General features: G+C 39.4%; 1 protein-coding gene across 34 annotated transcripts in view; it reads left to right on the top strand.

The window, feature by feature from the left end:
• LOC143219184 (protein muscleblind) overlaps positions 1 to 15118 on the top strand; it is a 520585-nt gene that overhangs the window by 91309 nt on the left and 414158 nt on the right. The gene's annotated exons all lie outside the window — the stretch shown is intronic.

Below are 15118 nucleotides of genomic sequence, written 5' to 3'. Positions count from 1 at the left end.
ATTTGCTCGTGGAGTAATAATTATGGTTAATGGACTAATCGGTTCATTGGTGAACAAAACGATAACACAATCAGTCCGGTGATAATGTGTTCGTCGCGCTGACGTGACAAATGGAGAATATCAGGGAGCTCTTGGTCCAGTGTTTAACAAAATCGTCTTTGAACATTATAATTAGACAGCAAAAGGTGCAAACAAAACACCGGAATCAACCCGAACACGGCCCTCACATCCGAAAACCATTACAACAAACACTATCGAATTGCTTACGGATGTTCTGGAGGTACAATGAGAGACAAAAGTACAAGAAATTCGGAATCCATCAATATATTGGCAATGAAAGCCATTCATGAGTATATTTTTGTTTTTGAGTGTTTCTAGTTGCGTTTTTTCAAGGTTTATATATATATAAATAGCGTTTGAAGGAGAATTTTATGAATTCTCCATTGGGAAGACCAATCTTCTCCAAGAAGACGTGTTAAAATGTGCAAACTTTAAGTTGCTATAATTCTTAAACGGTGCAGTGAATCGAACCCAAACTTTGGTAATTGCATTAATTTAGTAAAAATTACATCTTGTCAAATTTTCAAAAATTTTCTTGCGTTTTTATATAGGTACCTCCAGGACATCCTTAAAGAAATCAACCACCTTCACAATATCTAAAAACACCATAGAAGTTTGTCGTGCGGCGTTAAACCTTAATTAAGAAAAAAATTTTCTACGTGAATTGCAGCAGCCTGGAGTGAAATGGAGATTTGTTTTCTTTCTTAACACTAGCAGTACCGGGTACAAAATGTGTTTAGATTTCTCTGTGCTTGCCATCCTTTATTCTTAGAGAGCTTATAAGTGGATCGGATGATAATAACATATGCCGTATAATATCTATATTTGTCTTTTTGCGGCGACACATTCGAGAGTTTTCAGCTCGTGATTTCCGGAAGACTATTATTTGCTTCCTGCGGCTCTTCTGGATACAAACCAATTGGTGACAATTCAAATGTAGCAAGTACTTCACTTCCATATTGCAGTACCTTATTAACTGATGAAGGTAGTTTATACCATGGATAAATTTTAATAAAATTGTTTTCTTTTTAATTTTTTTACAATTTAAAATTGTGCGGTTTAGGGTTTAAGGTTAAGAAGTGTCGGCCACTCAGCTGGGACATGCAAATTTATGGTATGGGCGGATGATGTATTGGAGTTGTGGGTGATCACAATAAACGAGTCGCGGATTAGACAAAGAAATGAATAACTGTTTAATAAGTAGATATTGAATTGAATAATTACAGTAAGATGTTTTATCACAAACTCTCGCGACATGTGTTTCGCACAACGGTCTCTCTCTCTCTCTCTTTACTCTCACTTCGTCTCACTCTTAGTTCTCTCTCACAATATATCGATGTTTGTTCTCTCGCGTTTCGTGGCATACCAACCGCTTTCCCGGTTCTCGCTCGCAACGTACTCAACATAAACATTATAGAACATAGAATGACATCCACACAGCATGCTTTCAATATACATATAACCTAATGTCTTATTCTCATCGCGTCTCGCACCTAAAACCTAATCCACAGGAGTTATTGGATTTTTTAGATAAGGATTCTTGATTTCTTGTGACAGTTAACGATTTTCGCGCAGCACGTCATCAAAGTATAGTACTTCACGAACATTTAAAAAAAAATTCCAATGGAATCGATGAAAAACTGAGTTGTCGGCAGATTTTTGTCCAAAAAGATCGGTTTCTCGCCCACTGTGCCTCGGCGCGGTAGACAGTCCTAAAAAGATGATGTCGGAAACGCGATCACTGTCCGTGCAGAACACAGGCTGTCGGACAGTAAACGCGACTTTACTGTACAACGGTATTTATGAATTTTTCTAATGTTTTTACCACCAGGTCGTCAAGTATGAACCTTGACAAATAAAACAGAAATTTTAAACACGTTTGTCAAGTTTGATACCTAACGACCTGATATTTGAAACTACACTTCCTCGTTTTTTGTAATCAAGTATGAACGTCAGCATTAAGTTTATTGATGGACTTTGCTTGTAAAACGATTACCGTTGCCGGTAAAAATAGGAAATTAGACGGATGCGGAGAGATGTAGTTTTAATCGCATCTTTCCACGCCTCTCCTTCTCTTTTACGACACCCGTGGTAGTCGCCGACGAAATGTGCAACGCGGAGCGCGTCTCGTTTTGAGAAAACGAGTTTAATCAATACCGTGTAGCAGAACTCTGCGGGCCGTTTGCAAAGGTGCGGAACATTACACTTGGAAAACTGTCCATTTACGATGCGCCGACTGTGAAGCGATGGTTAACGAAGGGCTGAAGGGTTTTTTGCTTCCGAAGCTCGAGAAGATTGCGTCGGATAGTGCATTCTGTAAAAGGCTCGGTCGACGGCGATACTTCTAAAAAAATATTGCACAAAAAAAATGGAATCCGAACGCTGGTACATATCGTTCTGGCTTGACTCGTCCAGGAATTGAGCCGAAAATTAATCAAATATTCAACTGAATAATCGGGCTTTTCATTGTCGTCTGTTGGTGGGTCTTCGTCGAATACATTCATTTAAATAGGTATACGATCACTTCGAATTAGACTGCGGATCTTTATGCATTTATGAAGAAATTGGTCGATCGGTCGCTTAAAAATTCAAGAATGTTGTAATGCTGCTTTTAATGTAACATAGTCGTTAAGGGATGCAATCAATTTTTATGTTATATTCCTGCTTCCCACAATCAACGGAAAACATTTCCATTTTGCATAAAGAAGATCCGCAGTCTACTTCGAATAAATAACAATAACTTCGTTACTTCGTAGCTGTGTAAAGAACACAGTACAATATTGTTACACAGCCTAAACTTTTTTCTGGTTACGTGCCTTTTAAAAATTAATTCCTCATTCGATCATTGAAGCGGTGCCCAAGTTTTATTGCGAGGACACAAGTATCTACATAATGTCTCTGTGTGCACTTTTTGTATACAATTCTATAATATTTCATATAATCATTTAATTAGATCAAATGGTAGAAAATGGGATGGATTCGTTATAACGTTATAAAGAAGTTGGTTGAGTGAAATATAAAACTGCAAAGGATCAAAAGATTTCAAGAATACCATAATGTTGCTTTTGATGCAACGATGTCATTAAGGGATGAAATCAATTTTTATTTTATTCCTGCTTCCCCCACGATAAATGCGGAACATTTTTATTTTGTATTGGGTTGGCAAATAAGTTCGTTCGGTTTTTTACATTGGAATAAATGACAAAAACCGAACGAACTTAGTTGCCAACCCAATACAAAGATGCGCAGTCTATAGTTATAATTTTTACTGTTAACATAGATTCTCAGTCTAGGTCTAGGATACTAAAATCAATACAAACGGGATGCAAATAGTGCAAATCCCTAAAAATTTCGTTTCGCCATACCCTGAGATGAGATTTGACGATCAAGATGATTTTAGGGATTTCGGAAATTCTCAAGGGGTTAAAATTCGCGAGTGATTCTAAACTGATATCACGTTGACGAAAAACGAATGATCCGTGGGTACAGTAGAGTAAGCACTTAGTTCACTACAGGATGTGAAAAGAAATTTTTTCGAAAATTCCAATTAGTCGGAATTGTAGAGAAAATATACTTTTGTAGATCTGTTTCAATTAAACGTAACCTGAAAATTTCGTCAAAATCAGTGGACGTTGCAATGAGCTAAAAGCGTTTAAAGATGGTAAAAATTGCAGATTTTCACGATTTTTCGGCCTATAACAGCAGTAAATCTAAGAATTCTTACATCTTTCAGTGATTGTCATTTTTCCCAGCATCAACCGATTTCGATGAAACTTTCACAATGCATATAACCCACACAGATCTGCAAAACATATTTTTCAAAATTTCAATATAGGCCCGCATAAAATAATCGTAAAATGCAACATTTAGTATTTCCTCTACAATTCCGGTCAAATGCAATCTTTGAAAAAATTTCTTTCCACATCCTGTAGTAAACTAATCGCTGTAGCTTTCCAAAAAAGTTTAAATCGCATAGTCCAATATTTGAAAAGATACGGTGTTTTTAAGAGTGTTCGAATATTAGTGGGAGTCACTCTGTACTTGGCAGTTGGATCGATCGCAAGGTCCGATGATTACCAAAACCACGGGAGTACTTTCACGAACACCCTGTATGACCGTAGACGACGACGTGGGCCTGCGAGGAAACCGGTCTTGAGGCTCTCTTGAAGTCGTCGACTCGTGACCTTCAAAGCAGCAAGCCGCAGAGCACTGCTATGCAGTTACCATGCAATATTGTGCTGCCCCCTTGGAAGCAACCCACGAGTTCTCTCGACTTTTACGGCTCGTGAACTCTATCCCCGGCTAGCCCGAGCTATATTGAGACGGGCAGACTAGGATAGTTTCTTCGCGGAGTTTGAAATATATCGGGCAGAGCGAGGAGAACGGTCTGATTCCCTCGATTCCAGCGCTTAGCCACGGAAATTACACTGGCAACCCGTTGCAACTGTTCCCCGTAACCGATGCACAATCGCTTTCTCAGATCTCGACGGACGGCTCCTTCATTTTTTCAGACCTCGCGAAAAGCGAAAGAAGTAGAAAAGCACCCCCTCGTTTCTCGCCCCGATCGACTAAACGATCAGGCAGTAAAATATTATTTATTGCTAGACCGTGGATACCAATGCGTGATTATGGGATAATTTACAGGTGAATTAGGTAATCGGATATATACCAGTGTTTCCCAACCTTTTTTGTGCCAAGTCCCGCATAGCTCTTCCAAAATTCTTCTATACAGCGTGTTCATTTGAAAACTTTCCAGCCGAATATCTCGAAAAGTATGAAAGATATTAAAAAAGTGTAAAACACGTGTCCAAGGATTTCAGGGGGAAACAGGGGGGCAGTATCATTTTTTTATTTGGGTGGCGTTTCAAGGTCATTTGAAGGTCAACTTTGTTTTTTCAAATGGAAACCTATGAAAATTGCTGGTCTTTTTACGTACAATAAGATCGCATAATAAAAAATATAGGTTTCCATTTGAAAAAACGCCATCCAAATAAAAAACTGATACTGCCACCCTTTTTCTCCCTTGAAATCCACGGACACGTGTTTCACACTTATTTAATATCTTTCATACTCTTCGAGATATTCGGCTGGCATGAAAAATTGAATTGTTCACTGAAGAAGAACTTAAACGATAGGTTTCAGGAAGAAATTACTAACAAATTGTTGAATTGCCCCCCTCAACAATCAAATTGCCTCCTGTGGACCGTGGGCCCAACGTTGGGAATCACTGGGATGTGCATTTTCTTCCGAGAAGAGTGGTTCCAGTAGCTTTAATAACTAATAACTCAAAGCTTCATTCGTGCACGAGTTAACTTTGATTATTTATTGCGTCATAACGACGGCGTTAAACTTACCGCATTAAATCTTCTTACTGTCTATATGTAAATATACATTTTAATTCGTCATGTAAATTCATGTGTAGGAAATTAACATTCCAATTTATTCGAGAATTAGCAGTCGTTTGAAAGTTCTAATGCGTCGTCGTTACACATGTTTAGCTGGTTTTTGATTAGTTGCCATATTACGGAGAAAAGAAGTGTGTTTCTATCGCGTAACATCTGTCATCGTCGCATATTGAAAACTATGCATACATATGTGTACTTACACGTCGAAAAGAAATTTTCAGATTAGACAGACGCGCCGCACTGATTTACCAGATTTCCAGCGATCACTATCGCCACGGAAACTTATTCGATCAGAAAAAAGAATTCCAGGCGCGGACTTCAATTCGTTCGAGATTCAAACCACGTTCGGCTCGTTACCTTCGCAATTAAAAAACCGTCAATCAAAGTTTAACGAAGAATTCAATCGATTCGTTACATCGGCAAGGTGCTCCGCGCCGAAGACGGACGGGTAGGAAGACCGGCTGTTGAAGGAAGAATGGAGGGCAGGAATGAGAGAGCGGGATAGGTGCATCGTGTAGCGATGGGTACAATCCAGAATCATACCTTGTCACCGATAAGTAGAATGCGGATTTTATGCATCAATGGGAAAAATGGATAAGCACAATTTAAAGCAGTGGGCATATTAAAAAGATTTGAGGACATCGGTGTATTGGTTTCAGCTTAATCGGATAATTAAAAGAAGAAAAACATTTTTATTTCGCTCCTGTGTCTTGCAATTCACGTAGACATTTTTTATTTTACATAAAGGACATCTGCAGTCTGCCGATAAGTATCCCTCGTACTCTGCAGACCTGGTGCCACACTGCATTAATAGTCCTAAAAGGCGTCTAATTATTATTAGACTGCAGATCTTAATACACACGCAAAATAAAAATGTTTTGCATTGATTGTGAGAAGCACGAATAACGTAAAAATTGATTTTATCCCTCGACGATGTTGATAAAACCTATCTCTCTGTGTGATTTATACAACAATGCCTGTTTAAAAAATATTGGGTTGATCTGTTGCAATACTGTAATTCAAGCACAGTCAGGTTATTTTCAAATTTTCTACATACAGCTTATTGCTATGTATTGACCGATAAATATGTTGTGTTGTTATATACACCGAAGGGCCATTGTTTGTACGTTTATCGATATGATCGCGTGGTAATAACATGTTACGTATTTTATTGGTTTTTGGTTTAACACGTGCGTTCTCTGTGTGTGCAAGCTTTAATGGCAACAGGTTCGGTGTTCTACGAAATACTTTCCGCAGTTGTTCGTTTTTATTATTAGTAGACTGCGGTGATTTATGCAAAATGAAAATGTTATGTATTTGATTGTCAGAAGCAGGAATATAACATAAAAATTAATTTTTTCCCCTTAACGACTTTGTTACATTAAAAGCAACGTTACAACATTCTGGAATTTTTAGAATCTTTTACAGTTTTATATCTCGCACAACCAATTTCTTCATAAATGCGTGAAGGTCCGTAGTCTAATTATTATTTCACACTCTTCTCGCAATTGTGAGTCTTCATAATTATCTGATTATTCCGAATGTACGTATGAACTTTCTTTAACGGAGCAATTATGAAAGTATGAGATAATTAAATTTCGCCAGGAAGGGCATGGCGCAGACAATAAGCAAACTCGCAATGTCCGTCACCATTTGACGCGGCAACTAAAAGTTTCGGAGAAGAATCAGTAAAAATGCTTCAAATCGAATTCTCATGCGGCGTATTTTGATCAACGGTTACGTTCGAAATACTTTTACAGTTAGCCGCAGATCAAAGCGTGCCATTGTTTGTACTTTTATCGATACGGCCGTGTGTTAATAACCAGACTGCGGATCTTTATGCATTCATTGGAAAATGGAGTAAACGAAATTCAAAGTAGTAGGAAAATTTTGAAGATTGAAGATGTCGATACACGATCTCTCATCTATTAAAACGATTAAGGGAGGAAATAACATTCTATTTGGTTTCTATATCTTGCAATCGACGCAGACAATTTTTAATTTGCATATAAATCCGCAGTCTAGTAATAACATATTACGTATTTCATTGGTTTTTGGTTTAACACGTGCGTTCTCTGTGTGTTCGAGCTTCGATGGTAACAGGTTCAGTGTTCTACGAAATGCTTTCTGCAGTTCGTTTTTACTGCCGTGATAAAATGGAATTTCACGTTTTCATAATTACGTGATTATTCCAATTGTTATGTATGAACTTTCTTTAACGAAGCAACTATGAAAGTATGAGATAATTAAATTTTGCAGACAATAAGAAAACTGCAATGCCCGCCACCATTTCACTTTACGCGGTAAATAAAAGTTTCGTATAAGAATAAGTACAAACAATATGTTTCTTCTCTCGATCGTATTTGCTGATAATAAATTTTTAAATGTTTTCGGCGCAACGGTTCGATCGTTTATTACGAATTATAAAGCAACTTTGCTAATTGTGCAAACAAAATCAACGTTTCGATCCTAGTTTGGATCTTTTTCAAGATTTATTTGAATCGCGTCTGTAAATTAAATATGTTATAGTAATTTTGAAAAAATAAAACAGAAATATTGAAAGATTGAATGTAAGAAATATTGTTCATAAAGACACACTCACTTGCTTTGGGGAATATAGATTTATGGTAAATGTGCGACACGTGTGTTGCGTGCGTCGTACATTGTTGTCAAGATACTGATGTACGAAAGTATTTGAAACCGATCTAGGTTATATCAATCGATGTAAGGCGGTAAGCTTGAAAAGTAATAATATGTTCTTAAATCCACTCTTACGAATATAGCTTGTTGGTAAATCGTTATTAACGTTCACTTTTATTGGAATCAATTACATACATTTAATTGTACGTGAGAGAACAGTTGATGACAAAAGTGTAAAGTTTATTGGAATATTCATCCTAGAACATTACTGGTTCAGTAATGTTGCGTAATATTCAAATAAATGTTGAAAAAGATCCAAACTAGGATCGGAACGTTGCTTTATAATTCGTAATAAACGATCGAACCGTTGCGCCGAAAACATTAAAAAATTTATTATCAGTAAAAAAAAAATGATTGAAATTACGTTACGATCGAAGTTTCCGCGATGGAGGAGAGACGAGATACTTTTACAGTGAACCGCATATCGAAGCGCGCGTTAGTCCCATCGCTATGCCTCGTTTTTGCGAGGAAAGTTCGGGGACGCGACACGAACAGAAACGGCGCAGATTTTTCGCCATTGGCCATCGGTGCTCTCGCGGCGGTATCCAGTGGGAGGACCGGTTTCACAGTGGCTTAAATCCTGTTATGCCTGCGCGGCGTAAGCCGCTTGCTTTCACGGACGAGCGCGATTCCTCCGTGTGCGCCGCGTTCGCTGTCGTTCGCCTCGTTGCCATAGCCGTATCCGTATCCGTAGCCGTTGCTGTAGCACTGTAGCCGTTGCTGTAGCCGCTGTCGTACCCTGTGTGCTCGTCGCACTCATTTCTTCCCCTCTCTGGCTGTCCTCGAACCGCGACGCGGCTCGGCTCGGCTCGGCCCGGCTCGGCGTCACCGCGAGAGCTCGAACTAGAAAGCGCGAACGACCGAGCGAGCGAGCAAGCGTTACAGGGAAGGTTTTCACTAAAAATAGGACGCGCGGTCGGGTATTATTACATCGACAAGTCGTAAAGATCGCGAAAGGCGGGGACGCGGCGACAAGCCGTGGAGAAATTTTTCTCGCGTCGATAACGACCCATTGTCCAGTCCGCCGCTGAACGATACCCGTGAAAAAGAAGGGTTTACGAGCGGCTCGATCCGAGCCACGAAATTTCTCGGTCGTGTATTTTCATTATCGATTCGCTCACCGACACCTCCCGCCCTCCCCTCTCTCCCTCTCTTGCAAACTGTAACGACCCCTGGACAGGGTTATACTGTTATTATAAAATCGGGGGAAAACCCAGTCGAAATCGCCCCCTTTTTCACCCCCTTATCATCATTTTTGTTGTTTCGCGAAATGGATACGCACGAACTCGAATGTGTAGGAACGTATAAGAATTAGATGTTAGATACGTTGGTGTTGATGCCGATCGATCGTCGGCGACCAGCTGAGTCGATTTGGCGATCGTCTGCTCATCTCGCTGGTCGTCGTTATGAGCCGACGATCGGTTTGTTATTAACGACCGGCGTTCGTTTGAATTTGTATTAGGAATCAGTTTGGAATATACTACGAAAAACACATAAAGATCCGTTTACGTAAAGCTCCTATAAGTGCTTCGAAACGATGAAACCCCGTCCTGGAGTTATGTGGACGATAGTTCGCGTAATGACGGATGAGGTTCAATGAGACGGATCAAGTCCGGTATGAATTGGCGTGAATGTGTGTGTGTTATTCGTGTTGCAACAGTACTGGTATATTTTCATTGTCAAGTCAAGTGATTGCAACGGGGAATGGAAAGAATTCTTGTTCTTCGGTGGATTGTACAGTAAAGTCCCAATCTAAGCCGATTCTCGGTTCTGTGTTGTGACACAGATCATAGCGGCCGAGAAATCTAAAGAAACTTATTTATTTTTCATTATTTTTTTTATGGAACTTTGACCAACTTATCTGTGGCATTTTTCTAATGAAAATGTTGGTAAATATGATATAATTCCAATTATATTTACTTGTGTAATGAATAGACTGCGGACTTTATGCATTTATGACAAAAATGGGTACATACAATTGAAAACAGTGGAGGTATTAAAAAGATTTAAGGCCACCAGTGTACTAGTTTCACCTTAATGAGATAAGTAAAAGAAGAACGAAATTGTTATTTGGCTCCTGTGTCTTGCAATCAATGCAAACATTCTTTATTTTGCATGAAGATCCGCAGTCTAGTAATGAACGATGAAAGTTTTCGACGCAAAGGACATTCATTCGTGACAACATTCGTGTAGACGAATGAATAGAATCTTTCCCGAAAAATGAAAATTCCCGTTGTTTTTGGAACACACCACGTTTAAAGTATGCGTTAGGACTAGTATCAAACGCGTACGTATACGCAGTCTAGCGGTATGTGAGTGTTCACGTGCCAGCGACGTCTGTTCGAAAAGACTCCCTGAATGTGTAACGGTACGAAATTGTTCATTACTTTTCTCTTTTGTTAATAAGTTTGAGAAGTTTTCTTGTAAGTTGTTATTGTTCAATTTCTAACTTGAGTTTGAGGGCCCCAAAATTTTTACCGCTTGGGGCCTCCACTTGACTTGAGCCGCCACTGGTCGAATGTGTGGTACATATTACTTCCTGAGAAACTGGTGCACTGTAATTCTCAGAAGAAGAATCGTCGAGCACATTGCGAGTACACGCGAAACTTTGCCAGACCAATTTTCCAATTCATAGAGGCGTCAAGTTTCTAACATTGTCGCCGCTCGTCGCGGTCCTCGTCGCCGACTTTCCGAGGCAGTGTTAAGGAGATTTACAATCGTCGTTTCGCCCACCGTAAACGAAGCATTTTCGGGAGCAAACGATCGCAGTTAAACCCTCCCTGGAACGCCGCCGGGGAACATTTAAGGGAGCAACGGCGAAATTTTCGGGCGATCCGCTCGGATATGTTGCTGCGCGACGCCAAGAGATATCGCCAGGATAATAGCGTCGTTTTATACCGTGCTGATATATTACGGCTAACAATGTATTCAGACTGCTAGACACCAAATACGAAACCGAGCGCTCTCGTGCCATTTTTTCTGTCGTGTCTGGTCTGCGATCCAGAGTTCCCGGCAAACTGCTATGCGTCTGGATCCTTTCCGTTCATAAACCAGGAAATACTGCTACGTATAAAGTAAAACTTTTGATGTGGTGCAACTTCGCTAATTTGTTTAAGTGTTATCAATAGACTGCGGATCTTTATGCATTTATGAAGAAATTGGTTGGGTGAATGTGAAACGGCAAAGGATTATAATAATTCAAGATTATTGCAATGTTCTTTTGAATGTAACAAAGCCAGTGGCACTAGTTACCAAAGTGATGTAGACGGAAGCAAAGCGCAGCAGCCCAGTATTCGCAGACCGATAAGCAGTCATAGTAGCATCGATAAAGGATAACATTGAAATGACATCTGTCGATTTTGATGAATGGTGAAGGATTTCGTCATAAAAATGTTCGATATATTTTTCATATGCCATCGTTGATATTAAAGGATTGAAAACAGGCTTCAACGCTTTGTCTGTCACGTGTTATGCAGGGTGTCTCAGCCGAAGGAGGCCACCTAACAATATTTATGGCGTAATTTAAATGGTATCGAAGGAGGAATATCATAGAAGAACAATTTTTGCTATTTCGGTAAAACCGGTATTTCGGTTTCCTGGTTAAAATTGGGGTGGGAAAAATATTTATAAAAATGACTGTACCATTATACAAAATATTGTTTACATTATTAAATAATTCGGAATCTAATCGCTTCCTAAACATTTAGGTATTTCATATTCATAAAATTTTAAAAATGATAGAGAATGGAAATATTCTAGGTCGAATAAATGTTTTATTTCCGAGTTAAAGTAGCTCCGCGTGCAAAAGGTTAAAGGTAGAATAGTGAAACAGCAAAATCTTTGCGAGAATCGCAGTACTCATTCGCTAGATTCATTCCGTCGACTATTGGATAGAAATTAGAATACATCCGAGTGTATTTTAGTTGGCTCGGTCGTTTCATAAAGGGAATGGTTTCGGAATCGGTAGAGTAGAAGGAAAGAAGGAGAAAGAGGAAGGACGGGGATGGAGGAAGCGGAGGTGGAGGCAGGGTGAATTAAGAGGGGACTACGGCAAAGGTGGGTGACTAGAGTTATTGTGGGGGAAGGCGGGGGTTAATGGGTTTCGAGGACACTGGCGCTACACCAGGAGATCTCACGCTCCGTCTGTTAAGAATGATGAAGCCGCCTTTGTGAAGCGTTAAGTTCGAGGAATATGAGGCGCGAAAGGGATTTCTTCCGTGGCGGTGTTGGGCGTTGAATTTAAATCGACGGGTACGCCTGGGAATTGAAGGGAAAGGTCATGGCCAACGATTCGATACCCTTTAGCCCTCGATTTATCCATCGAAATTCTAACCTTTATCCGACAATAATTGAGTGGCGGTAGATAAATCTCCCCCGAAATTTCCATTTAAATGTTTAAATTTCATTTTCGCGTGATTTCTGGTTGAAAGGTTTCCTCGATCGGTAGACGACGAAGATTCTACATACTTATTATTTGTCGTTTCACCAATTTAAATACGTTTCCGTTCTACATTTCGAATCGAACGCAGAGATTGGCGGAAAGCATCGGCGCACAGTGGTCTAAACGGGCCATTTAGCTGGACAAAATTATTCTAGCATTATTTTAAGACTTGAAGCCATAGTTAAGTAGGTCATTGGATTCGTCTTGACGTCAGCTACAACAATATGAAATAAGAAATACTTAGTAGCATTTAAAAAATTAACATGATCATATTTTTTATTTAAAAAAAAATTATTGTCAAATTTTTTTATTGGAATTTATAGATGACCGAGTTTCGATTAACTTTCGTTGGAAATATTTTCTTGCCAGATTATCCGAAATGTTCAAAACATCGTGGTGACAATTGGGCATTTGCACCGAAAAGCTTCCGAACCGAACCTTTTCATTGAATTTAGCTGGCCAAAATTATTTATAATGTTTAATGATCCCGCAACGTTTTCAAATCACATATAGTATCATTTTGTATTTGTTTAAGTATTTTAAAAACATCATATTTCATCTAAAGTGTTTACGTCTGGAAAGCGTGCGCGCCCGAAACGCAAGGGCCGCTTGCCGCGATAAAGAAAATGCTGTGAAAAGAACGCGGGCAGACTCGGGCTACTAATTCTTGTTTTGCTGTAAGCCCAAACCTTTGACAATTACAACCGCGCTTAAAAAAATTCCCGGACGTACCCTGATGTACAACATAATTACTCATAAAGTGTTACAATCGTAACAAATCTTATTCATATACTAATCGTGTTGAAATGTAAATAATTACCAAAAGATATGCAATAAAAAGGTACAAAATTGATGGAAGTATAGTCCATACTTGCAAAACTTTCATACTGGAAAGAAATGTGTACAACATACTTGAAACATATAAAAACTGTGTCATCGAATTTTAGCAGCAAGACACGTACTACGAACATCTTTAACTTTCGACGAAGTGCAGCACTCATGGGTGCCTGGATGATAAAAAACATATTAATACATACATTGTCCCCCATATATTAAACAATAGCAAGCACCAAAAATGTCACACTTTAGGTGAATTTTTGAAATCGACTTTTGGCCAGCTAAATCGCTGAAAGGGACCACTGTGCGGCGCGGCGCACGAAAATATTAAAAAGGATCGTCAGGGCATCTTAAAGAAGAAAAGCAATTTTTTCCATGAGAAAGGCTATCTTCAAAACTTCCAACTTTAACTGTTTGTTACACTAATGGTTTTTATTAAATTTTATTAATATTTTCATTTTCGAGGTTGATGGATATTTAGGAAGCAATAAACACTCAACTGATATCTATATGATACAGTTGGTTTTTGGGCAAAATGTCACTAAATTTCGCGTTTTAGACCACTGTGCGGCGTCGCGTTGCGTCGACTACCATGCATCGGATCTACATATAAGCATTTCGAGGACGCTATGACTCATCGCGCGGTGACTGATTAGATACCAATCCATCTGCCGCGCCGCCACGATCCGATAGCCGCATCTACCGAGAGATTAATCACGTTCGATCTTGGTGATAAACGATTTCGGCAGCGGCGCTAATGATATTACCGATTCGTAAGTTGATTTCACGCGATCGAGGGATCGCGTCGCGAATCTGAGAGCTCGAATCGCAGAACGTTCTCTTTCGGCTCGGTAAACGTTTTACATTATCAGGTCGACAGCTGTTGGTTGCGTCATTGATCCGCTCGAAAAATTACGGTAAATTGTTCGTGCAACAGAACTCGAATGGTCCGATGTAAACCGACCGTGCATATATTTAGCCAGCCACATCGGAACCGCGGTGTACAGTGAACCCATGCTCCAAATCGTTTCACGGAATCTCACGAAAATGTTTGCTTTCAAATATCGAACAGAAGACCGGCGTAAATTATTTCACGGATCAAATTTCATTGCCTCTCGAACGGTAGCTACGGGTCTCGTAGAACATGACAACTATTTGCGGTTACTTAGAGATTGAGGTCAAGTTTGAGACGGAATCCCTAATAATTAGGCTGCGGATCTTTATGCAAAATAAAAATGTTTTACATCGATTGTGGGAAGCGGAAATAAAATAAAAATTGACTTCGTCCCTTAACGACATTGTTGTATTAAAAGCAACGGTACAACATTCTCGAATTCTTTTTATCTTTCACTGTTTTATATTTCACCGAATCAATTTCTTCATAAATGCATAAAGATCCGCAGTCTGCTAATAAACGAATTAATTTTAGATCATTTACAAAGGATTCCGAAGGTGACTCGTTCAGTCATTGATCTCGCGTTAAAGGACTCTTTAATTTGGTTTTTCAACTTGCCGTCGATCCTGTTCATAATCGAAGATGAAGTTTGATAATGCGCTTCGCGGGAAAATGCATTCGGCGCAAACAGGACTACGTTTACATTCAGAGTTTGGTCAGAAAAACTTGCATACATCATTGACAACTCTCTCACGGAGGTATAACAAACAGAAAGCACTA

This window comes from Lasioglossum baleicum, unplaced genomic scaffold (genome assembly GCF_051020765.1).
Source record: "Lasioglossum baleicum unplaced genomic scaffold, iyLasBale1 scaffold0021, whole genome shotgun sequence".
NCBI classification, from domain to species: Eukaryota; Metazoa; Arthropoda; class Insecta; order Hymenoptera; family Halictidae; genus Lasioglossum; species Lasioglossum baleicum.
The sequence above is the reverse complement of the archived record's forward strand: the minus strand, read 5'-3'. Positions and strand labels throughout refer to the sequence as shown.